Below are 22,586 nucleotides of genomic sequence, written 5' to 3' on the forward strand. Positions count from 1 at the left end.
AAGCTCTCAGAGAAATAATACGTTTGAAGGAGTTTAAAAATTCAATTCCTGATGTAGTGAGAACTCATGTGGAAGAACAGGGGGTTAAAACTGCGAGATTAGCAGCGGAAACGGCAGATGATTATGAATTTGTTCATAAATCAAAGATTGGTTTCCGACATCAGTTTCAGCCGGTGAGGGATAGAAACTGGGGACATGAGAAATACTCAAGTGGTAAAGGTAAAGGTGATCTGATGGCAGACACTAAAGAGAGAGTACCTCAGATTAAAAAAGACATCCAGGAAGTTGGAAAAGAACTGAAAAGTTTCAAATGTTTTCACTGTGATAAACTAGGCCATGTAAAGTCACAGTGTTGATGGTTGAAGAAAAGCACTGAGAAGGTTGATGTGGTAAAACAGGATAAGACGGTGGGGTTTGTTAGAGTGGTAAAAGAAAGCCCAAGGGAAGTGAAGGAGGTGCAAACAATTGTACAGCCTGTTAAGGAAGTAATTGTTAAGAAGGTGCCAGATGTATTTAAAGAATTTAGTTGTCTGGGTAAAGTTTACTCCTGTGTATCAGGAAGAGCAGGTAAATAAGTCACAATTTTAAGAGATACAGTAGCTAGTCAATCTTTAATTGTAAGAGATGAGGAATTATGTAGTTTGGGAAGAATGTTGCCAGAAAAGGTGGTGATATGTGGAATTCAGTGTGAGAGGAGTAGCGTTCCATTATATAAGGTAAGGTTGGAAAGTCCAATGAAGGGAAGTGCTAGTCGGAGTAATAGATGAACTATCTTGTCCAGGAATACAGTTTATCTTGGGTAATGTATAGCTGCATCGCAGATGGGAGTGATGCCTACCGTGGTTGATAAACCAGTGGAAAATCAGACAACTGAAGTGTTGAAGGACGAAGATCCTGGGATTTTTCCGGATTGTGTAGTAACAAGGTCGCAAAGTCACAGGCTAAGACAAGATGAGAAATCAAAGAGTGAAGATGAAGTTGAAGTGCAATTATCCGAAACGATTTTTGATCAGATGGTTGAAAAAGAACAAGAACAGGTGGAGGATGAGGCGGATATTTTTAGTTCAGGAAAATTGGCGGAGTTACAACGGAAAGATGTAGAAATGAAACGGATATATCAGAAAGCATAAACGGAAGAGGAATCTGAGAGTATACCAGAGTGTTATTCCCGTAAAAATGATGTCCTAATGAGAAAATGGAGACGTGTACATATGCAGGCGGAAGAAAAATGGGCAGAAGTTCATCAAGTAGTATTGCCGGTAGGGTATACAAAAGAGGTGTTGCGAGTTGCACATGAGGTACCAGTGGGAGGTCATTTGGGAAAAGGGAAAACTCAAGCTAAAATCCAGGAACATTTTTATTGGCCTGGACTACATAAAGATGTAGTTAAATGTTGTCAATCATGTCGCACATGTCAAGTGATATGGAAAACTCTAGCAGTGATGTAACCAGCGCCCTTAATACCCATTCCAGCATTTGCTACAGGAATAGTGCCAGAGGACTGGAGGACAGCAAATGTGGTCCCTTTGTTCAAAAAGGGGAGCAGAGACAGCCCCGGCAACTATAGACCGGTGAGCCTCACGTCTGTAGTGGGTAAAGTCTTGGAGGGGATTATAAGAGACAAGATTTATAATCATCTCGATAGGAATAATATGATCAGGGATAGTCAGCATGGCTTTGTGAAGGGTAGGTCATGCCTCACAAACCTTATTGAGTTCTTTGAGAAGGTGACTGAACAGGTAGACGAGGGTAGAGCAGTTGATGTTGGTGTATATGGATTTCAGAAAAGCGTTTGATAAGGTTCCCCACGGCAGGCTATTGCAGAAAATACGGAGGCTGGGGATTGAGGGTGATTTAGAGATGTGGATCAGAAATTGGCTAGCTGAAAGAAGAAAGAGGGTGGTGGTTGATGGGAAATGTTCAGAATGGAGTTCAGTTACAAGTGGAGTACCACAAGGATCTGTTCTTGGGCCGTTGCTGTTTGTCATGTTTATCAATGACCTAGAGGAAGGCGCAGAAGGGTGGGTGAGTAAATTTGCAGACGATACTAAAGTCGGTGATGTTGTCGATAGTGTGGAAGGATGTAGCAGGTTACAGAGGGATATAGATAAGCTGCAGAGCTGGGCTGAAAGGTGGCAAATGGAGTTTAATGTAGAGAAGTGTGAGGTGATTCACTTTGGCAGGAATAACAGGAATGCGGAATATTTGGCTAATGGTAAAGTTCTTGAAAGTGTGGATGAGCAGAGGGATCTAGGTGTCCATGTACATAGATCCCTGAAAGTTGCCACCCAGGTTGATAGGGTTGTGAAGAAGGCCTATGGAGTGTTGGCCTTTATTGGTAGAGGGATTGAGTTCCGGAGTCGGGAGGTCATGTTGCAGCTGTACAGAACTCTGGTTCGGCCGCATTTGGAGTATTGGGTACAGTTCTGGTCACCGCATTATAGGAAGGACGTGGAGGCTTTGGAGCGGGTGCAGAGGAGATTTACCAGGATGTTGCCTGGTATGGAGGGAAAATCTTATGAGGAAAGGCTGATGGACTTGATGTTGTTTTCGTTGGAGAGAAGAGGAGACTTAATAGAGGCATACAAAATGATCAGGGGGTTAGATAGGGTGGACAGTGAGAGCCTTCTCCCGCGGATGGAAATGGCTTGCACGAGGGGACACAGCTTTAAACTGAGGGGTAATAGATATCGGACAGAGTTCAGAGGTAGGTTCTTTACGCAAAGAGTAGTGAGGCCGTGGAATGCCCTACCTGCAACAGTAGTGAATTCGCCAACATTGAGGGCATTTAAATGTTTATTGAATAAACATATGGATGATAATGGCATAGTGTAGGTTAGATGGCTTTCGTTTCGGTGCAACATCGTGGGCCGAAGGGCCTGTACCGTTCTATGTTCTATGTTCTAACTCGATGCAATCCGGCCTCACAACTTGGACTGGATTGTCACATCGGTGATTGCAGAAACTTTGGAAAAATGAGTCCCACTGGGAGAATGCAGGATGGAAAATCGACAATGATGGGTTTCGAACCCACGCATGCAGAGCACAATGGATTAGCCGACCGTCCCCTTAACCACTCGGGCACCTCACCCCGAAAGCGCATTGATCAAATCAAAGGCTTATCAGGTACAAATAACCATTGTATTCAGCCAGCTGCGCGGATTCAAAAGCGTGCGTCTGATTTTACTTGAGGAGAAATTCAGAATCCCACACCATGATCAAACGACCTTTAAATACCCTGTCCGTTTCTTCACGTGTTCTGCACTGATATATTCGCTGCAACAACTTCCCGGGAGATCAAACCTCCTCCCGATTTCAGTCAGTGACACCATCCGGGCTCGCCCGGATTTTTGAACCCGGGACATCTGGCATTTTATCGCAGCTGAGAATCAATGTCAATGTCAGGAGTGGGATTGAACCCTGGTCTCCAGAGGAGACTGACACCTGATGTATCCAAACGGTTCGGAGATGATTGGGCCGTGTTGGGGTGATCTTTCCGTGGGTCGGTGCAGACTGGATGGGCTGAATGGTCTCCTTCTGCACTGGAGGCATTCTATGATTACTTAACCAGGGTGCAAACGGCAGCATCAGGCCACAAGGACAAGGTAAGGTCTCAGGCCAGAGCAAGAGTCCTATGTAATGACACACAGAACATCAGAAATAAATACATTTATTGTGGACTGGTGCCATCTCCTGGCTGACAGGGAGCAGTGCGACACGGACACTTTCTTTCAGGAGCATTTCAAATTGGAGTGAAATAACACAAACAGAGTAAGACATCGTTTACGAAACAATTTATCAAACTAATGCAAAGCATCAAAAGGACTCAACCTTCGGCGGTATGTGATGGGGGGATACTGGTGAGCATCGCTGCCTTCCAAGCAGTTGATCCGGGTGCGATTCCCGGCCATCGCAATAATAATTTGATCGGAGGCGTTTGCGTGATTTCGTGTGTTTCGAGCTGAGGAAGAGAGCTGGAGAAAATGAGGTAGCTGGAGGCAGGAATCTTCGCTTGTTCTAAATAGTCTGGTTGGATTGTTCACATCCGTCCGAGTGGCGAAAGTGTGATCTCGGTTTCTATAGTAGTTTATTATTGGATATTGTTATATATGCTTATTGCCCCTCTGTGGAGTATTCCTGGAAGTTATTATATAAACTTTTCCCCTTCTCGCTGTTAAAGGATTTGAAAACACTAAAAAACTCCCGGTTTGATCTTTACCAAATGACATGACTGTGTTAATAAAACATAACTCATTCCAGTCAGTGGAGATGTGATATTGGCACCAATAATACTCACACACCACAGCAGATGTTGTCTGTTTTCCTCAGAGAGAGTCAATTGAAGAGCTTCCCTATTTTGTTACTTTGAGCTTCACAGTGATGTAATGCTGTCTGCTTCATTCCTGGGGAAAATGTCCCGTTCACACTGGATGCAACACTTTGATACTAATCTACTGAAAAGAAAAGGCGGATGTGCCGCAGGGTGATGGAGTCATGTTTAATTTTGGGGTGACTGAGAATATAAATTGCAGAGGATGGTTTCGATCCATCGACCTCTGGGTTATGGGCCCAACACGCTGCGCTGCGCCACTCTGCTTTTTAGACCCACTGTGTTCGCAATTGCTGTTCTGCGGCAGCCACATAACTATTTTACTCTTAAACGAGAACCACGTGTTGTGAAGCTCACCTTGGCTGGACAATAACACGGAACATCAGCACGGCTGTAACAGTAAGAGAAAGACACACAGTAAAGCAGGAAGAGACTATCAGGACACACACACAATGACACACAGAAAAGGTGCCGAGCAAACCAGCAAGGTACTGAAATGGAAAAACTGGATATTTAGGAAAAAGGGATTTTCTGTTCCACAAAGATAGGCAATTAAATGTTTTTCCTGCTGTGTAACTGTGCTCTCTGCTGTCTGCTGTGTAACTGAGCTCTCTGCTGTGTAACTGTTCTCTCTCTTGGAACCGTGACTGTGCCGGTGACAGATCTTCACTGTGATTGTGTCAGATCATTCCCTGTTGTGTAAATGTGTTCCCAGTTGTGGAAATATGTTCCGTCTGAAGCAGAACCTTTCTGCGCCATTCCTGAGACGAAATTTCAATTCCAGATTAAGTAAATCTTGTCACGAAAGATCAGTTCAGGCCTCTGGAGTCCCAGTTCAGGAACATATCCTTGTGTTCCTGTTATCAAATCAGTCCGATCAGCTCAACACTCTCAGATTACAATATGGAAGCGCCCAACGTGGGTCTGGAACCCACGACCCTGGGATGAAGAGTCCCATGCTCCACCGACTGAACTAGCGGGCTGATGTCCAAATTACCATTAACCCTCTTCCTGAGGAGATTAGAATTTGCTAAGCAACGAACTTTGTGTCAAACCGTTTGCTAAAAATCGATTAATTCTTCAGTCACAGTCGTTGGGAGCATGGCTCGAACCTACTGGGGAAAGTCCAACACCTTAACCACTCGATCATCGCAGCTGTGTTCAATAGGTCATTCATTAAACATTATAAAACATACAAAACATTATAAAACCGGCCTGGAATCACTCCAGGAAGTTCTTGCATTCCGGCGATGAACGGTGCCCCGGTGTTTATGTGAGGAGCGGTTGAATCTACCTTAAAATGACCATTGGATTTGGAGAGAAGCCTTGAGAGACTCGAAAATCCCAGCTCCCGAAACGCACAATTTCACGAATTCAATTGTTTGCGTAAGAAAAACAGTTGCATTGGAAATATCCTCGAAGTTCATTTTTGCTTTACATGGAACAGCACAGAACGTCCCAGTCTAGATCCAAATTAAAGCATGAGTGGGGTGCAGGATTGGAGGGTCATGCAGAGTCGATGGGCCGAATGGCCTCCTTCTGCATTGTACTGGTTTCTAGGGAAACAGAGAGAATCACAGTATTTATTCACATGCGATAAACATCAGCCCGTATGTCCCATGCGGTGGTCGCGTGGCTTAATGGCTAAGGCATCTGATTTCTGTGAACCTAATGAAGCTTTCAGAAGATTGGAGGCTCGAGTCCCACCGCGATCATTTGATATAGAAATCCGGTGGAACTTGCTGTCAGCCGAGTTTTCCTTCCTCCGCTCAAAGTTTCACCTTTCCATCCAAACGTTGCATGGCTCTTTTTGGAATATAATTTTTTGGAACATTGTTCATTCAATTCGCTTTCATCTTAGTATTTTATTTATCCCCTGATGAATCTGTTTGACTTGGATAAAATATAGAATAAAATATTATGTATCAATCGGTTCAATACAATTCTGTGGAGGAAATTCTAATATCATCAGGAAGACAGACAGAGTCAAAGAGTATTGGATGTTGGCAGCATGGAAACAGCCCTTCGTCCCAGCTTGTCAATGCCGCCCAGTTTCTATCACTAAGCTAGTCCCACTTGCCCGCATTTGGCCCATATCCATCTACACCCACCCTGCCCATGTAACTGTCTAACTGATTTTTAAAAGACAAAATTATAACTGCCTCTGCCCCTGTCTCTGGCAGCCCGTTCCAGATGCTCCTCATTACCTTATTTATGCTCTTCATTAGTTCATAGACCTCTATGACATCACCCATAAGCCTCCTACGCTCCAGGAAAAAAAAGTCCCAGCCTATCCAGCCTCTACTTTTCACTCACACCATCAAGTCCTGGTAGCATCCTTGTAAATCACTTCTGCACCATTTCTCGTTCAACAATATCCTTCTGGAAATAGGGTGACCAGAATTGAACACAGTATTTCCCTTGTGGTCTTACCAGCATGTATTGTACAACTTGAACAAGACATCACAACTCTTGTATTCAATATTTTGACCTTAAAACCTAGCATGCTGAATGCCTTCTTCCCCACCCTTTCCACTTGCGACACCACCTTCAAGGATGTGTGAACCTGTTCTCCTCGATCTGTTGGTTCTGTATTTCTCCCCAACTCCCTACTAGTAACTGAGTAGGTCAATCACTGATTTGACCTACCAAAATGCATCACCTCGCATTTATCCAAATTAAACTCCATCTGCCATTCATCGGCCCACTGGCCCAAGATGTTTAATAATGAGCCGAATCAACTGTTGTTCAGAGGGATGAAAGATTATGTCACTGGATTGGGAATCCAGAGGCCTGACCTAATCTTTGGGACAGGGAATAATTCCCAGCATTCAAAATCACTGATTTAATACCTTTTCAGGGGGGTTGACAGGGGGGATGCTGAGAGTTTGCTTCTCCATGTGGGAGAGTCTGGGACCTGAGGGATTAATCTCAGGGTAAGGGACCGCCCAGTTAAGCCAGAAATGATGAGTAATTTCTTCTCTAAGGAGATAGTGTATCTGTGGAAATATCGTTTCTAAGCGAATACGATTGTCGAGGATGGGTCAGTTAATATGTTCAAGATTTAATCAGTAAAGAAAACAAGGATTATGGGGATGTGGCGGGAAAGTGGGTTTGAGGATTATATCAGATCAGTCATAATCTCTTTGAATGGTGGAGCAGACACGATTGGCCGAATGGCATACTTCTGCTCCTCCGTCTTACAGTGTAATGAGGTCATCTGATGAAGTTGATTTCACGGCTGGGCGGCCGGTTCTGGAAAGACAAAATCTGCCAGCAGTGCCCCAGATGAAGCTGGCGTCTGTTTTGGAGTTTCTGAAGCCGCAAGTTTTCATGGTGCCAACTCCTGCCCAAAGCTGGTGTCGTGATTTAAATCGATTATCAGACAGAGGATTAGGAATATCGGTATAGAGATTGGTGCAAGAAGATTCACTCCTCAGGCCTGTTGAACTCCGAATCTAAACTCCATCCTAGTTCCTGAGACACTGAATGAATCATCAGGTCACCCTCAATAAGTGGCCCAACGCGGAGACGCAGGAAATGGATCATCGACGAGAATGGATTCAGACCCGCAGATGGAAAGCACAATGGATTAGCAGCGCATCGCCATCACCCCTCGGCCAACTCGCCATATGACCTGACTTCACCAAACCACCTCATGGATATTTAATGTGCACAATAACTAACGGAAGAAGGTCGTCTGTGTGCATTGGTCCAGATGTGCAGCCAGATGTGAAGTGTTGGGAATGTTGTTTCTGTCAGCAAATTACATTTCCATCATATCAGCTGAAGGATTGTTCTGAATGGACTGATGGGAAACACTTCAACACCATGTTTCACATGTTTCTACACATTGTAAATAAAACACCGCGGAAAGACTGAAAGATACAAACATTTGATCGCATCATGATGAAGATCAGTCAGACGCCTTAAACATCCCGTCAATGTCGGAGTTCTGACGATTCTAATTTGTTATCCAGAGAATCCCTGCAGGACATTCGGCCTCTTTAGTCTGCACCGAACTTCCGAAAGATACCGGAGGCACCCGGAGGAAACCTACGCAGACACTGCACAGACAGCTCCCTGGAGCTGTGAAACAACTGTGATAGCCACTGTGCTACCGTGCTGCCTACAGTGTGAGTAGGTTTCGAATCTGTGCGGAGGAACCCCATTTGACTGCAAGTACCAAGCCACAGCCACTCCGCTAACTGAACTACGTTTAACAAGACATTCATTGACAATTTATGCGATATAAACCCAACCTGGAATCACTCCAGGAAGTTATTGCTTTCATGCGATGACGGGTCTCCCAGTCTGTCTGTGAGAAGGGATAGAATATCCGTGGAAAAAGACCATTGGATTTGGAGTCTGTCATAATATCCACTCATGTATATAATGAGATGCAGACAGTCAGTGATGGACACACAGGATGACCAGTAAGCACAACACAGTGCAGCCAATCACCAAACAGGACACGACCACTATAAAGCCAGAGGGCACTAGGTTTCCCGCTCTCTCTGGACCCAGCCACTGAGACAGTCAGAGTCCACGAGCTAGCAAGTGCAAACACCATGCGGTAGCTAGTAAGTCTGATCAGGCTACTACAAGGTCTCCAGTCAGTTCAGTATAGTGTCGACCCACAGCTGAATATGTGTATCAGTTCAATCGTTGAATAATACAGTGTTGGATTTTCTCCAGTGTTCGACGTCTGTTTTTAGCTTCCCTGCATCGAGTGCAGTCCACATTGAGCCTACCTGCCTAACACATCATGGTACCAGAGTGATACTGATCTTGACGGACCTATCTCGAGTGAATCAGCATTGACCAGGAAGCAGCCATCCGGTGAAATGGAAAACACCAGCCTCCTCCGCAGCTCCGCATCTCCGGCAACCTTGGCGCCAATTGGAAAATCTTCAAGCAAAAGTTCCTCCTGCAGATCGAGGCCTCCGACCTCGAAGCAGCATCGGATGCCAGGAAGATCACATTATTTCTCTCCACCGTGGGGGACCACGCCATCCACATCTACAACTCCCTTACATTCGCTGCCGGCGAAGACAAAACAAAATTGAAACAGTCCTGCTGATGTTTGACAGCCACTGCGACACTGAGGTGAATGAGAGCTTTGAATGGTACTTTTTCCATTCGAGGCTTCAGGGTGAGAATGAAACTTTTCAGTCCTGCGTGACCCATCTCTGCATCCTAGCGCAGTCATGTAACTATGACTCGACGGCAGATTCCATGATCCGGGATCAGATCGTTTTTGGTGTCCACTCCGACTCCCTTCGGCAGCAGCTCCTGAAAGTCAAACAGTTGACCCTCTCAGTTGCTATCGAGACATGCGTTATCCATGAGCATGCTAAGAATCGTTACTCCCACATCAGGGCGGCAGAAACTGCAAAACTGGCCTCCCATGAGGTGGAACGGGTGCAGGCCATTGTTCAAATGCACGGCCTGAGCATCGAGGAGAGTGGTCGCTTTGTGCGCTTTTCCCGGGTCCCTGCGCATGTGCGCCATGACCGAGTGGACGACGAGGCCGAAAACATGACTGCACAGGGGCGTACGTCGACCGATCGCACTGCGCATGCACGATGGCGCACGAAATGCCCTGCCGTCGGCGTCATGACATCTCCGAATTGTGGCTCCACCCACTTAAAGCGGAAATGGCCGGCAAAAGGACGCCGGTGTCTACAGTGTGGCAAGCTTGGCCACTATGCAGCCCTTTGCAGATCTGCTCCACCGCTCAGCAGCCAGCGATCCCAGCTGCGGCGCAGAAGTGTCCGCTCAACACAACAAGGCATGCCAGATTCCGATCCCGACAGCCCAACAGACCCTGATGCTGAGTGCGTCAGGTCCCCATACCGGGTGGGCATCATAACTACACATGCGCTGCCTTCCACCACATCGAGAAACGCCTCTCGATCCTCAGTGTGGATCGACGAGTGGTGTGCTGTCCACACAATTAATGAAATGAAAACGAAATGAAATGAAATGAGACAAGGCTTGCATCCGATTCAAACTTCACACCGGCGCATCAGCGAACCTCATCTCAAAATCCGGCCTCGACACCATGCGCGCCAGACCAAGCATTCTTCCACCGGCATGCCGGTTCCTTGACTACAATGGCAATGCCATAGCTGCCAGTGGTTCCTGTCAACTCGGGGTATCCAACAGGGCGACACGGCAACACTGTGGTTTGAAATCGTCGGGCCTGATAGAGCGTCCCTGCTCGGTGCTCGAGCTCCTGAACCTGGTTCAGCGAGTCCACGCCACGTCATCATCACCGGCGACGGCCTCGCCAGCAAGTTCCAAGCCTATTTATATTCTCACTCACACCAAACGGAAACAAGTCGCTATTTGTCAGCAGCACACCTGCCTTCTTCTTTATAACAGGAAGATCCAATACCTCCTTTTCAATGGAAAAGCGTTGGTCTCAGGACATGAGATTCCAGCTTAAATATGCACAGCAAGACCCCACCGGCAGAAGCCCAGTTCATGACTCGATAATCTGCTTCAGTGACTCTGGTTGAGGAATTAATAGTGATCCCAAGAGAAGGGTAAAATTCGTCTTCTCTTGTAAATAATCTGGCAGGTTGGATTGTTCACATCCCTCCAAGAGGGGCAGTTGGGAACTCGGTTTCTATTGTGATTCATTGCTCGATAAAGCTTTATTTCCCTATTGGCCCCCTGTGAGTTATTACTGGATATCGTTCTATATCTATATTGCCCCTCTGTGGGGTACTACTGGATAACGTTTCCTGTGCAGCTTTGACTAAGGGTCACCTGGACTCGAAACCTTAGCTCATTTCTCTCCCTCCAGATGCTGTCAGATCTGTTGAGACTTTAAAGCATTTTCTCTGTGATTCCCTCTGTGTGAGCTTTACAATGTTGTAATGTGTCATGCTGTCTCTTTCATTCTTGGGACTAATGTCGATATGAGACTGCAAGAAATTTTCTGATAGGTATTTGCTGCAAAGCAAACAGGAACGTGTGTTATGTTTACTTTTGGCGTGAGGGAGAATGTAAATAGCAGAGAATACCCTCGATTCCTCGACCTCGGTCTAATGGCCCAGCACTTCCGCTGCGCACTCACCAGGAACCACACAATTATTCACTTCCGCATTTTTTTCTTTCAACAAGAACAGACGTTTGAGCACACTGATTCTGGTCAGCACAGTTCAGATAATTCACTTTCGTGCGGAATGGTTGTTCTGTGGAAGGTGATGTGATTTCTTCTGTGACGTTGTTCTGATGGGAAAGTGGGGAGTGACTGGAATCACCTTTATAAAATGAAGTTCGGGGCAGCAGTTTCATCTCTCTGGGAACATTGATCACGCTGTTACAGACTTCCTCAAACTTTGCCTCAAGTCCGACCACAAAAAGAAAAGAGCACCGAGCAGAGTGGCGCAGCGGAAGCGTGCTGGGCCCATAACCCAGAGGTCGATGGATCGAAACCATCCTCTGCTATTCGTGCTCTCAATCACACCAAACGGAAAAATGTTGCTATTTGTCAGCAGCACATCTGCCTTTTTCTTTATTGGTACCAAAGTTTTGCTTTCAGTCTTATCCACTCTTTGACACCTGTTCTTCAGCTAGCCACAGTACAGTCGAGGTGACTAAGTTGACTTCTCCCAGAACACTCTTCTGCCGCCTCTACTGGATGAACGTTTAGAGCACTGGATGATTGGACAGTGGAGGGGTTCTTCGGCTACTTGTCTGTGAGAGCAGCACCGGAAGCAGCTGTGGAGAGAGATTGCAGTCGCCAGAATGCAACTCTCCAATTAGATACTTCACGTCCTCAGATCTTAGACTTTCAAAACCTTCGTCTGAGGAACAGATAGAGCGGTATATCGGACCTTGCTGATTAGAGGAAACTGATCAATGCAGCAATGAGAAGCTCCTTAACCACCAGCGGTTTGGACAAGGATGGCACTCAGATACAGGACTCTGGCTGGGGTTCAAAAGTAGGGAAAGCATGTCTTGATTGAAATGTAATAAAGATGAAGACAGACTTTAAGTCGATTTGTGCACGGATCTTAGTTTGTGCGTCAACGCATCAGGATGGCCGAGCGGTCGAAGGCGCTGCGTTCAGGTCGCAGTCCTTTCTGGAGGCGTGGGTTCGAATCCCACTCCTGATATTGCCTTTTACTCCACGAGGTTAAATTTCTCCAGCAAGATTTTCAACCTCAGGAAGATCCAATACCTCCCTTTCAATGGAAAAGCTTTGGTCTCAGTACATGAGATTCCCGCTTAAATACGCACAGCAAGACCCCACCGGCAAAAGCCCAGCTCATTACTCGACAATCTGCTTCGGTGAGTCTGGTTGAGGAATTCATATTGATCCCAAGAGAAGGGTAAAATTTGTCTTCTCTTGTAAATAGTCTGGCAGGTTGGATTGTTCACATCCGTCCAAGAGGGGAAGTTGGGGACTCGGTTTCTATTGTGATTCATTGCTCGATAAAGCTTTATTTCCTTATTGGCCCCCTGTGAGTTATTACTGGATACCGTTATATATCTATATTTCCCCTCTGTGGGGTACGACTGGATAACGTTTCCCGAGCAGCTTTGACGAAGGGTCACCTGGACACGAAACGTCAGCTCACTTCTCTCCCTCCAGATGCTGTCAGATCTGCTGAGACTTTAAAGCATTTTCTCTGTGATTCCCTATGTGTGAGCTTTACAATGTTGTAATGTGTCATGCTGTCTCTTTCATTCTTGGGACTAATGTCGGGATGAGACTGCAAGAAAGTTTCTGATAGCTATTTTCTGTAAAGCAAACAGGAACGCGTGTTATGTTTACTTTTGTTGTGAGGGAGAATGCAAATAGCAGAGAATACCCTCGATTCCTCGACCTAGGGCTAATAGCCCTGCACGCTTCCGCTGCGCACTCTGCTCCTTAAACCAGGAGCTACAACATTACTGCCCTGCGGTAACCACACAATTATTCACTTCCTCATTTTTTTCTTTCAACAAGAACAGACGTTTGAGCACACTGATACTGGTCAGCACAGTTCAGATAATTATCTTTCGTGCGGAATGGTTGTTCTGTGGAAGGTGATGTGATTTCTTCTGTGACGTTGTTCTGATGGGAAAGTGGGGAGTGACTGGAATCACCTTTATAAAATGAAGTTCGGGGCAGCAGTTTCATCTCTCTGGGAACATTGATCACGCTGTTACAGACTTCCTCAAACTTTGCCTCAAGTCCGACCACAAAAAAAAAAGGGCACCGAGCAGAGTGGCGCAGCGGGAGCGTGCTGGACCCATAACCCAGAGGTCGATGGATCGAAACCATCCTCTGCTATTCGTACTCTCAATCACACCAAACGGAAAAAAGTTGCTATTTCTCAGCAGCACATCTGCCTTTTTCTTTATTGGTACCAAAGTTTTGCTTTCAGTCTTATCCACTCTTTGACACCTGTTCTTCAGCTAGCCACAGTACAGTCGAGGTGATTAAGTTGACTTCTCCCAGAACACTCTTCTGCCGCCTCTCCTGGATGAACGTTCACCTGATTGGACACTGGAGGGGTTCTTCGGCTGCTTGTCTGTGAGAGCAGCACCGGAAGCAGCTGTGGAGAGAGATTGCAGTCGCCAGAATGCAACTCTCCAATTAGATACTTCACGCCCTCAGATCTTAGACTTTCAAAACCTTCGTCTGAGGAACAGGTAGAGCGGTATATCGGACCTTGCTGATTAGAGGAAACCGATCAATGCAGCAATGAGAAGCTCCTTAACCACCAGCGGTTTGGACAAGGATGGTACTCAGATACAGGACTCTGGCTGGGGTTCAAAAGTAGGGAAAGCATGTCTTGTTTTAAATGTAATAAAGATGAAGAAAGACTTTAAGTCGATTTGTGCACGGATCTTAGTTTTTGCGTCAACGCATCAGGATGGCCGAGCAGTCTAAGGCGCTGCGTTCAGGTCGCAGTCTCTTCTGGAGGCGTGGGTTCGAATCCCACTCCTGATAGTGTCTTTTACTCCACGAGGTTAAATTTCTCCAGCAAGATTTTCAACCTCAGGAAGATCCAATACCTCCCTTTCAATGGAAAAGCGTTGGTCTCAGTACATGAGATTCCCGCTTAAATACGCACAGCAAGACCCCACCGGCAAAAGCCCAGCTCATGACTCGACAATCTGCTTCGGTGAGTCTGGTTGAGGAATTCATATTGATCCCAAGAGAAGGGTAAAATTCGTCTTCTCTTGTAAATAGTCTGGCAGGTTGGATTGTTCACATCCGTCCAAGAGGGGAAGTTGGGGACTCGGTTTCTATTGTGATTCATTGCTCGATAAAGCTTTATTTCCTTATTGGCCCCCTGTGAGTTATTACTGGATACCGTTATATATCTATATTGCCCCTCTGTGGGGTACGACTGGATAACGTTTCCCGAGCAGCTTTGACTAAGGGTCACCTGGACACGAAACCTTAGCTCATTTCTCTCCCTCCAGATGCTGTCAGATCTGTTGAGACTTTGAATCATTTTCTCTGTGGTTCCCTATGTGTGAGCTTTACAATGTTGTAATGTGTCATGCTGTCTCTTTCATTCTTTGGACTAATGTCGGGATGAGACTGCAAGAAAGTTTCTGATAGCTATTTTCTGCAAAGCAAACAGGAACGCGTGTTATGTTTACTTTTGTTGTGAGGGAGAATGCAAATAGCAGAGAATACCCTCGATTCCTCGACCTAGGGCTAATAGCCCTGCACACTTCCGCTGCGCACTCTGCTCCTTCAACCAGGAGCTACAACATTACTGCCCTGCGGTAACCACACAATTATTCACTTCCTCATTTTTTTCTTTCAACAAGAACAGACGTTTGAGCACACTGATACTGGTCAGCACAGTTCAGATAATTAACTTTCGTGCGGAATGGTTGTTCTGTGGAAGGTGATGTGATTTCTTCTGTGACGTTGTTCTGATGGGAAAGTGGGGAGTGACTGGAATCACCTTTATAAAATGAAGTTCGGGGCAGCAGTTTCATCTCTCTGGGAACATTGATCACGCTGTTACAGACTTCCTCAAACTTTGCCTCAAGTCCGACCACAAAAACAAAGAGCACCGAGCAGATTGGCGCAGCGGGAGCGTGCTGGATCCATAACCCAGAGGTCGATGGATCGAAACCATCTTCTGCTATTCGTACTCTCAATCACACCAAACGGAAAAAAGTTGCTATTTGTCAGCAGCACATCTGCCTTTTTCTTTATTGGTACCAAAGTTTTGCTTTCAGTCTTATCCACTCTTTGACACCTGTTCTTCAGCTAGCCACAGTACAGTCGAGGTGATTAAGTTGACTTCTCCCAGAACACTCTTCTGCCGCCTCTACTGGATGAACGTTCACCTGATTGGACACTGGAGGGGTTCTTCGGCTGCTTGTCTGTGAGAGCAGCACCGGAAGCAGCTGTGGAGAGAGATTGCAGTCGCCAGAATGCAACTCTCCAATTAGATACTTCACGCCCTCAGATCTTAGACTTTCAAAACCTTCGTCTGAGGAACAGGTAGAGCGGTATATCGGACCTTGCTGATTAGAGGAAACCGATCAATTCAGCAATGAGAAGCTCCTTAACCACCAGCGGTTTGGACAAGTATGGTACTCAGATACAGGACTCTGGCTGGGGTTCAAAAGTAGGGAAAGCATGTCTTGTTTTAAATGTAATAAAGATGAAGAAAGACTTTAAGTCTATTTGTGCACGGATCTTAGTTTTTGCGTCAACGCATCAGGATGGCCGAGCGGTCTAAGGCGCTGCGTTCAGGTCGCAGTCTCTTCTGGGGGCGTGGGTTCGAATCCCACTCCTGATAGTGCCTTTTACTCCACGAGGTTAAATTTCTCCAGCAAGATTTTCAACCTCAGGAAGATCCAATACCTCCCTTTCAATGGAAAAGCGTTGGTCTCAGTACATGAGATTCCCGCTTAAATACGCACAGCAAGACCCCACCGGCAAAAGCCCAGCTCATGACTCGACAATCTGTTTCGGTGAGTCTGGTTGAGGAATTCATATTGATCCCAAGAGAAGGGTAAAATTCGTCTTCTCTTGTAAATAGTCTGGCAGGTTGGATTGTTCACATCCGTCCAAGAGGGGAAGTTGGGGACTCGGCTTCTATTGTGATTCATTACTCGATAAAGCTTTATTTCCTTATTGGCCCCCTGTGAGTTATTACTGGATATCGTTATATATCTATATTGCCCCTCTGTGGGGTACGACTGGATAACGTTTCCCGTGCAGCTTTGACTAAGGGTCACCTGGACTCGAAACCTTAGCTCATTTCTCTCCCTCCAGATGCTGTCAGATCTGTTGAGACTTTAAAGCATTTTCTCTGTGATTCCCTATGTGTGAGCTTTACAATGTTGTAATGTGTCATGCTGTCTCTTTCATTCTTGGGACTAATGCCGGGATGAGACTGCAAGAAAGTTTCTGATAGCTATTTGCTGCAAAGAAAACAGGAACGTGTGTTATGTTTACTTTTGTTGTGAGGGAGAATGCAAATAGCAGAGAATACCCTCGATTCCTCGACCTCGGGCTAATTGCCCTGCACGCTTCCGCTGCGCACTCTGCTCCTTAAACCAGGAGCTACAACATTACTGCCCTGCGGTAACCACACAATTATTCACTTCCTCATTTTTTTCTTTCAACAAGAACAGACGTTTGAGCACACTGATACTGGTCAGCACAGTTCAGATAATTATCTTTCGTGCGGAATGGTTGTTCTGTGGAAGGTGATGTGATTTCTTCTGTGACGTTGTTCTGATGGGAAAGTGGGGAGTGACTGGAATCACCTTTATAAAATGAAGTTCGGGGCAGCAGTTTCATCTCTCTGGGAACATTGATCACGCTGTTACAGACTTCCTCAAACTTTGCCTCAAGTCCGACCACAAAAAAAAAAGGGCACCGAGCAGAGTGGCGCAGCGGGAGCGTGCTGGACCCATAACCCAGAGGTCGATGGATCGAAACCATCCTCTGCTATTCGTACTCTCAATCACACCAAACGGAAAAAAGTTGCTATTTCTCAGCAGCACATCTGCCTTTTTCTTTATTGGTACCAAAGTTTTGCTTTCAGTCTTATCCACTCTTTGACACCTGTTCTTCAGCTAGCCACAGTACAGTCGAGGTGATTAAGTTGACTTCTCCCAGAACACTCTTCTGCCGCCTCTCCTGGATGAACGTTCACCTGATTGGACACTGGAGGGGTTCTTCGGCTGCTTGTCTGTGAGAGCAGCACCGGAAGCAGCTGTGGAGAGAGATTGCAGTCGCCAGAATGCAACTCTCCAATTAGATACTTCACGCCCTCAGATCTTAGACTTTCAAAACCTTCGTCAGAGGAACAGGTAGAGCGGTATATCGGACCTTGCTGATTAGAGGAAACCGATCAATGCAGCAATGAGAAGCTCCTTAACCACCAGCGGTTTGGACAAGGATGGTACTCAGATACAGGACTCTGGCTGGGGTTCAAAAGTAGGGAAAGCATGTCTTGTTTTAAATGTAATAAAGATGAAGAAAGACTTTAAGTCGATTTGTGCACGGATCTTAGTTTTTGCGTCAACGCATCAGGATGGCCGAGCAGTCTAAGGCGCTGCGTTCAGGTCGCAGTCTCTTCTGGAGGCGTGGGTTCGAATCCCACTCCTGATAGTGTCTTTTACTCCACGAGGTTAAATTTCTCCAGCAAGATTTTCAACCTCAGGAAGATCCAATACCTCCCTTTCAATGGAAAAGCGTTGGTCTCAGTACATGAGATTCCCGCTTAAATACGCACAGCAAGACCCCACCGGCAAAAGCCCAGCTCATGACTCGACAATCTGCTTCGGTGAGTCTGGTTGAGGAATTCATATTGATCCCAAGAGAAGGGTAAAATTCGTCTTCTCTTGTAAATAGTCTGGCAGGTTGGATTGTTCACATCCGTCCAAGAGGGGAAGTTGGGGACTCGGTTTCTATTGTGATTCATTGCTCGATAAAGCTTTATTTCCTTATTGGCCCCCTGTGAGTTATTACTGGATACCGTTATATATCTATATTGCCCCTCTGTGGGGTACGACTGGATAACGTTTCCCGAGCAGCTTTGACTAAGGGTCACCTGGACACGAAACCTTAGCTCATTTCTCTCCCTCCAGATGCTGTCAGATCTGTTGAGACTTTGAATCATTTTCTCTGTGGTTCCCTATGTGTGAGCTTTACAATGTTGTAATGTGTCATGCTGTCTCTTTCATTCTTTGGACTAATGTCGGGATGAGACTGCAAGAAAGTTTCTGATAGCTATTTTCTGCAAAGCAAACAGGAACGCGTGTTATGTTTACTTTTGTTGTGAGGGAGAATGCAAATAGCAGAGAATACCCTCGATTCCTCGACCTAGGGCTAATAGCCCTGCACACTTCCGCTGCGCACTCTGCTCCTTCAACCAGGAGCTACAACATTACTGCCCTGCGGTAACCACACAATTATTCACTTCCTCATTTTTTTCTTTCAACAAGAACAGACGTTTGAGCACACTGATACTGGTCAGCACAGTTCAGATAATTAACTTTCGTGCGGAATGGTTGTTCTGTGGAAGGTGATGTGATTTCTTCTGTGACGTTGTTCTGATGGGAAAGTGGGGAGTGACTGGAATCACCTTTATAAAATGAAGTTCGGGGCAGCAGTTTCATCTCTCTGGGAACATTGATCACGCTGTTACAGACTTCCTCAAACTTTGCCTCAAGTCCGACCACTAAAAAAAAAAAGAGCACTGAGCAGAGTGGCGCAGCGGAAGCGTGCTGGGCCCATAACCCAGAGGTCGATGGATCGAAACCATCCTCTGCTATTCGTACTCTCAATCACACCAAACGGAAAAAAGTTGCTATTTGTCAGCAGCACATCTGCCTTTTTCTTTATTGGTACCAAAGTTTTGCTTTCAGTCTTTTCCACTCTTTGACACCTGTTCTTCAGCGAGCCACAGTACAGTCGAGGTGACTAAGTTGACTTCTCCCAGAACACTCTTCTGCCGCCTCTACTGGATGAACGTTTACCTGATTGGACACTGGAGGGGTTCTTCGGCTGCTTGTCTGTGAGAGCAGCACCGGAAGCAGCTGTGGAGAGAGATTGCAGTCGCCAGAATGCAACTCTCCAATTAGATACTTCACGTCCTCAGATCTTAGACTTTCAAAACCTTCGTCTGAGGAACAGATAGAGCGGTATATCGGACCTTGCTGATTAGAGGAAACCGATCAATGCAGCAATGAGAAGCTCCTTAACCACCAGCGGTTTGGACAAGGATGGCACTCAGATACAGGACTCTGGCTGGTGTTCAAAAGTAGGGAAAGCATGTCTTGTTTGAAATGTAATAAAGATGAAGACAGACTTTAAGTCGATTTGTGCACGGATCTTAGTTTTTGCGTCAACGCATCAGGATGGCCGAGCGGTCTATGGCGCTGCGTTCAGGTCGCAGTCTCTTCTGGAGGCGTGGGTTCGAATCCCACTCCTGATATTGCCTTTTACTCCACGAGGTTAAATTTCTCCAGCAAGATTTTCAACCTCAGGAAGATCCAATACCTCCCTTTCAATGGAAAAGCGTTGGTCTCAGTACATGAGATTCCCGCTTAAATACGCACAGCAAGACCCCACCGGCAAAAGCCCAGCTCATGACTCGACAATCTGCTTCGGTGAGTCTGGTTGAGGAATTCATATTGATCCCAAGAGAAGGGTAAAATTCGTCTTCTCTTGTAAATAGTCTGGCAGGTTGGATTGTTCACATCCGTCCAAGAGGGGAAGTTGGGGACTCGGCTTCTATTGTGATTCATTACTCGATAAAGCTTTATTTCCTTATTGGCCCCCTGTGAGTTATTACTGGATATCGTTATATATCTATATTGCCCCTCTGTGGGGTACGACTGGATAACGTTTCCCGTGCAGCTTTGACTAAGGGTCACCTGGACTCGAAACCTTAGCTCATTTCTCTCCCTCCAGATGCTGTCAGATCTGTTGAGACTTCAAAGCATTTTCTCTGTGATTCCCTATGTGTGAGCTTTACAATGTTGTAATGTTTCATGCTGTCTCTTTCATTCTTGGGACTAATGCCGGGATGAGACTGCAAGAAAGTTTCTGATAGCTATTTGCTGCAAAGAAAACAGGAACGTGTGTTATGTTTACTTTTGTTGTGAGGGAGAATGCAAATAGCAGAGAATACCCTCGATTCCTCGACCTCGGGCTAATTGCCCTGCACGCTTCCGCTGCGCACTCTGCTCCTTAAACCAGGAGCTACAACATTACTGCCCTGCGGTAACCACACAATTATTCACTTCCTCATTTTTTTCTTTCAACAAGAACAGACGTTTGAGCACACTGATACTGGTCAGCACAGTTCAGATAATTAACTTTCGTGCGGAATGGTTGTTCTGTGGAAGGTGATGTGATTTCTTCTGTGACGTTGTTCTGATGGGAAAGTGGGGAGTGACTGGAATCACCTTTATAAAATGAAGTTCGGGGCAGCAGTTTCATCTCTCTGGGAACATTGATCACGCTGTTACAGACTTCCTCAAACTTTGCCTCAAGTCCGACCACTAAAAAAAAAAGAGCACTGAGCAGAGTGGCGCAGCGGAAGCGTGCTGGGCCCATAACCCAGAGGTCGATGGATCGAAACCATCCTCTGCTATTCGTACTCTCAATCACACCAAACGGAAAAAAGTTGCTATTTGTCAACAGCACATCTGCCTTTTTCTTTATTGGTACCAAAGTTTTGCTTTCAGTCTTTTCCACTCTTTGACACCTGTTCTTCAGCGAGCCAAAGTACAGTCGAGGTGACTAAGTTGACTTCTCCCAGAACACTCTTCTGCCGCCTCTACTGGATGAACGTTTACCTGATTGGACACTGGAGGGGTTCTTCGGCTGCTTGTCTGTGAGAGCAGCACCGGAAGCAGCTGTGGAGAGAGATTGCAGTCGCCAGAATGCAACTCTCCAATTAGATATTTCACGTCCTCAGATCTTAGACTTTCAAAACCTTCGTCTGAGGAACAGATAGAGCGGTATATCGGACCTTGCTGATTAGAGGAAACTGATCAATGCAGCAATGAGAAGCTCCTTAACCACCAGCGGTTTGGACAAGGATGGCACTCAGATACAGGACTCTGGCTGGGGTTCAAAAGTAGGGAAAGCATGTCTTGTTTGAAATGTAATAAAGATGAAGACAGACTTTAAGTCGATTTGTGCACGGATCTTAGTTTTTGCGTCAACGCATCAGGATGGCCGAGCGGTCTAAGGCGCTGCGTTCAGGTCGCAGTCTCTTCTGGAGGCGTGGGTTCGAATCCCACTCCTGATATTGCCTTTTACTCCACGAGGTTAAATTTCTCCAGCAAGATTTTCAACCTCAGGAAGATCCAATACCTCCCTTTCAATGGAAAAGCGTTGGTCTCAGTACATGAGATTCCCGCTTAAATACGCACAGCAAGACCCCACCGGCAAAAGCCCAGCTCATGACTCGACAATCTGCTTCGGTGAGTCTGGTTGAGGAATTCATATTGATCCCAAGAGAAGGGTAAAATTCGTCTTCTCTTGTAAATAGTCTGGCAGGTTGGATTGTTCACATCCGTCCAAGAGGGGAAGTTGGGGACTCGGTTTCTATTGTGATTCATTGCTCGATAAAGCTTTATTTCCTTATTGGCCCCCTGTGAGTTATTACTGGATACCGTTATATATCTATATTGCCCCTCTGTGGGGTACGACTGGATAACGTTTCCCGTGCAGCTTTGGCTAAGGGTCACCTGGACTCGAAACCTTAGCTCATTTCTCTCCCTCCAGATGCTGTCAGATCTGTTGAGACTTTGAAGCATTTTCTCTGTGGTTCCCTATGTGTGAGCTTTACAATGTTGTAATGTGTCATGCTGTCTCTTTCATTCTTGGGACTAAAGTCGGGATGAGACTGCAAGAAAGTTTCTGATAGCTATTTTCTGCAAAGCAAACAGGAACGCGTGTTATGTTTACTTTTGTTGTGAGGGAGAATGCAAATAGCAGAGAATACCCTCGATTCCTCGACCTAGGGCTAATAGCCCTGCACGCTTCCGCTGCGCACTCTGCTCCTTCAACCAGGAGCTACAACATTACTGCCCTGCGGTAACCACACAATTATTCACTTCCTCATTTTTTTCTTTCAACAAGAACAGACGTTTGAGCACACTGATACTGGTCAGCACAGTTCAGATAATTAACTTTCGTGCGGAATGGTTGTTCTGTGGAAGGTGATGTGATTTCTTCTGTGACGTTGTTCTGATGGGAAAGTGGGGAGTGACTGGAATCACCTTTATAAAATGA

The 22,586-nt window shown here is 46.0% G+C and overlaps 9 non-coding genes across 9 annotated transcripts; all 9 read left to right on the top strand.

Annotated features, from left to right (window-relative positions):
• Window positions 1-11,722: 11,722 nt before the first annotated feature.
• trnam-cau (transfer RNA methionine (anticodon CAU)) lies at window positions 11,723-11,794 on the top strand. The gene has a single exon. It is a non-coding gene; the product is annotated as a tRNA-Met (tRNA).
• A 588-nt stretch (window positions 11,795-12,382) lies between these two features.
• Window positions 12,383-12,465, top strand: trnal-cag (transfer RNA leucine (anticodon CAG)). Its single transcript has one exon. It is a non-coding gene; the product is annotated as a tRNA-Leu (tRNA).
• Window positions 12,466-14,208: 1,743 nt separating this feature from the next.
• Window positions 14,209-14,291, top strand: trnal-cag (transfer RNA leucine (anticodon CAG)). Its single transcript has one exon. It is a non-coding gene; the product is annotated as a tRNA-Leu (tRNA).
• A 1,742-nt stretch (window positions 14,292-16,033) lies between these two features.
• trnal-cag (transfer RNA leucine (anticodon CAG)) lies at window positions 16,034-16,116 on the top strand. Its single transcript has one exon. It is a non-coding gene; the product is annotated as a tRNA-Leu (tRNA).
• A 1,743-nt stretch (window positions 16,117-17,859) lies between these two features.
• trnal-cag (transfer RNA leucine (anticodon CAG)) lies at window positions 17,860-17,942 on the top strand. The gene has a single exon. It is a non-coding gene; the product is annotated as a tRNA-Leu (tRNA).
• Window positions 17,943-19,035: 1,093 nt separating this feature from the next.
• On the top strand, window positions 19,036-19,107 carry trnam-cau (transfer RNA methionine (anticodon CAU)). The gene has a single exon. It is a non-coding gene; the product is annotated as a tRNA-Met (tRNA).
• A 580-nt stretch (window positions 19,108-19,687) lies between these two features.
• On the top strand, window positions 19,688-19,770 carry trnal-cag (transfer RNA leucine (anticodon CAG)). Its single transcript has one exon. It is a non-coding gene; the product is annotated as a tRNA-Leu (tRNA).
• Window positions 19,771-20,862: 1,092 nt separating this feature from the next.
• trnam-cau (transfer RNA methionine (anticodon CAU)) lies at window positions 20,863-20,934 on the top strand. Its single transcript has one exon. It is a non-coding gene; the product is annotated as a tRNA-Met (tRNA).
• Window positions 20,935-21,514: 580 nt separating this feature from the next.
• On the top strand, window positions 21,515-21,597 carry trnal-cag (transfer RNA leucine (anticodon CAG)). Its single transcript has one exon. It is a non-coding gene; the product is annotated as a tRNA-Leu (tRNA).
• The last annotated feature ends 989 nt before the right edge of the window (window positions 21,598-22,586 follow it).

This window comes from Scyliorhinus torazame, chromosome 24 (assembly GCF_047496885.1).
Source record: "Scyliorhinus torazame isolate Kashiwa2021f chromosome 24, sScyTor2.1, whole genome shotgun sequence".
Lineage (NCBI taxonomy): Eukaryota > Metazoa > Chordata > Chondrichthyes > Carcharhiniformes > Scyliorhinidae > Scyliorhinus > Scyliorhinus torazame.